Here is a 3,675-nt window from a genome sequence, read left to right on the forward strand (position 1 = left end):
TAGGTCTTCCTGGAAGCCTGAAGAACACAGCCCTGCCAACACCTTGATTTTAGGCATCCGACCTCCAAAATTATAAGATAATATTTATGTTTAAGTTTGTGGTAATTTTTATAGCAGGAATAGGAAACTAACACAGTTAATTTAACATTTTATTATTTGATTATTTTTATTAGTTTGTTTTTATAATTTATAAGTAGGAAAGTAGGAATGCATGTCTTTTATAAACTATATGCTTTCAGAAGGCTAAAAGTTGGGGGAAAATACTTTGGTAAATATTAGCAAAGAATTGGGTATTATTTATTCATTTGGTAAAAATTCATTTATTCATTTAATGTTTTAACTTTTTTAATGCAGAATTTCATTTACATCAATAATTATTTTTAAATGCCATAAATTTATAGCCCAGTGTTCACTAGTAGAAGTTCATGGGCAAGAATCTATGCCCTGAAATAGAGAGGACCAGATATAATTCAACCTTAGCCTAAATACTATATGTGATGCATTGGGCAATAAAATATCCCTCAATCCCTTAATATGTCCAACCAAATGTAAAATTAAGATAATACTCCCTAGGATATTTTAAGGATTAAATTAAACAACACTATAAACCCTTTTTAAAAAGGCTTGCCATATGAGTAGGAGCTCAATAAATACCAAGGATTATACTGTTGATGATGAAAATGTTAAAAACAAGCCCTAAATGGAGTCAGTTATGCTAAGCCCTATGTCACCAAACCTAATTACAGTTTGGCTCTTCCAGAAATGGAACTTTAAACCAGTCAACAAGAATCACATAATCAGCTTATAACTTATATGCTTATAAGGGTTATCAAGGTGATGGTGAGGCCAATTCCCAAAGGATTTATGGCTTAGAAGCTAAAGACAAACTCAAGCTTGATCTAGGATAGTGACTGATTTTGCTTAATGGTAACCCCTAGTCTCCTTATATGCTCATTTTAAAACATTAGCATCCCCCAGGACACACCCTGTGACACCATGATTAGAAATGAAAAGTCCATATAAAGATACAACATGGCCAACTGTGCTCTTTTGAAAAGTCTCTACCTTTTTTCTGGGGAAAATCAAGAATATTCCTTTCCCTTATGGAATGCCTTACCCCCCAATTAAATGAACCTTAATAGATATTACGATAATGTAACCCCTCTAATTATTGTGTGAAATGTTTGCTGTACGGAAATCCCCAATACTCTAACTTCCAAAATTAATGAACACCCAAATATCTTGATGTAAAAGCTCTGCGCCCTTAAAGTGTAAATGACCTGCTCCCAGCATAAGGCACACTGTCTGGCCCACACTGATAAGGACACAACTTGTTTTCGGCGGTCTATATAACCCGGGTCCAGCTTCAGTTGTGGTCTTCTGCCCGATAAGAGGAGGACTCCACAAGTCCCTAACTGCTCTGCTGTGTGAGCCTGAACCAACTGCGGCCGCCTGCCTGTCTCTATTTTCATCCTCTGTACTTCAGTGTGCATCGCCGGGTGGCCTTTGCTGGAGCCTAGGACCCACTAGGAATAGGTAAATGAACCCCATGTGATTGCATATTAATTCTGTCTTGTGTGTCATGTGTTCCCATTAGGCTCAGCTGTCTAGACATTGAAGACCATTATTGCTGACTCCTGGTCACCTGCTTTGTCCCACTAAGTCTAGACAGATAATCAATTAATTGGAGCTTAATTGGGACAATAAAGAAAAAAAAATTGCTAAAAGGGGGCCTTCTGTGCCTGTGGAGTAGCCACTCTCTGACTTACTGCTTCACTAATAAACTCCCTTTCATTTTAAACTTTATGCTGGCTTGTATTTGAATTCTTTCTTGCACGAAGCCAAGATCCCACAGTGGGTCATAGATCTCTGTATCCCCAGATCCCCATAACACCTGCATCAATGCCATTTCCAATAAAGAAAGTAACCTTGTAATAACCAATTCCCTCTTCTGCCTACGATAACTTCCGTATTCCTGCTCATTTATACCTACATAATCTCTTGTTTTATATAGCTTCTTAGTTCTTCTTTCTAACTCACACATGTCAAACACAAGGCCCGCGAGCCAAATCCAGCCCGCCAGGCCTTGCAATGTGGCCCGCACCGCGCTGTCATCACTGCACTCCGCTGTCAGTTTATGACAATTGTCAGTTTATGACTGTTCGGTAAACCATTCGGCCCGCGATTTAGGCTGGATTTTAGATTTTGGCCCCTTCTCTGATTGAGTTCGACACCCCTATTCTAACTGCTAGATTAAATGACTCACAACTTATGAATCATTTAAATAAGCCAATATTATCTTTAAAATTCCCTCATTTGAATTTTGTTTTTTAAAACATATAATGAGGAGGTGGTTGATAAAGGTGGTGATGATTTCCTGCTGTTAACACTGACAGGAAGTCTAACATTGAAATTTTACAAAAGTTGTGAAACAGGAATTTTGGGGGGTGAAAAAAGACCTGTTTTAGGAAATTATAGAAAATTTGGAAATTAAGGGGACCATGGAGGAAGCACAGGGCTGCTGAACAGCAGAAGGTATATTTCCATAGAATAGGGGAGCTGAAAAGCTGCAACAAGTACATTTCCATACAATGAAGGGGCTGGGAACAACAAAAGGTCTATATTTACAAAATAAAGAGAAGGAAGCCCTTCATCCAGGAGGAGAAAAAGAAAGCCCAGAGGGAATAGGAAAACAATAAGGAAGTAGACCTTTGAGCCTAGAAGTTACTATAGTGACCAGTCTAAGGGAATAGTGACAATCAGAGGGGATATCAAGGCACCAGGACCTGCAGCCTTTATAAGCCGTAGGGAAAAGGAACTCTGTGGGACCTTTTCACCCTCCCCACGTGAAAGTCCATTCTGTGGTACTCTTTCCCTCTGTCCATGGATTCATTCTTCGACTCCATCGACAAAGAATCTGGGTTCCAGTCCAAAAATTACATTTCAGTTGCATTTAAAGATTTGGAGAATCTAATGTGTAAAGACAACATTTTCAAAATATCAATAATGCCAAGATATAAGTGGCTCAGTTTCTGTGTACAGTGGCAATGACAGAAGGTGGATGGTGAGGGAGGTAGAGACCAAAAGCAGTGGTGAAGTAAAGGTAAGCCATTTGACCAGTTTACCTGGGAGGCAACACTGGACACAGAGCTTATAAAGTATATTAAAATGAAGGATTAATGAGCTAATATTTACTAAAGGCAAAATTAAAAACTATTAAACGGGAAAAAATGTAGTCCATAAATTCAGGATGTTTTAAAATGTTTTTTGAGTGATGTCATATCATTGAAAACCTCCATTTCATCATATTTTTGTGAAAAAGAAATGCAACTTTGGTCATTTTTATGCAAAGTAATTTCCAATAAAGATTAGCTTACTGAAATATAAATTTGGTTATTTTATACTAGACTTGTTAATATTTTCCCAATAAGCACTAGTGTTGTAGCAGCTCTTTAATATGTAAGAAAAAAAGAAAAAATAACAATTAGACATATATTTCCATTCTTTTACACAGCCACAAAGCCTATCAATATTATCAATACACAGTTAGCCTTAAATCATTAAAGTTTCCAATAAATACTTTTTATTTTAATATTTTCTAAAGTTTTTATAAAATGTTTTGCTGTGACAAACTAAAAATTCTATTTCAGCTCTAGTCACTGATACATCAAAACA

The sequence above is a fragment of the Pipistrellus hanaki genome (assembly GCF_964339955.1).
Source record: "Pipistrellus hanaki genome assembly, chromosome: 10".
NCBI classification, from domain to species: Eukaryota; Metazoa; Chordata; class Mammalia; order Chiroptera; family Vespertilionidae; genus Pipistrellus; species Pipistrellus hanaki.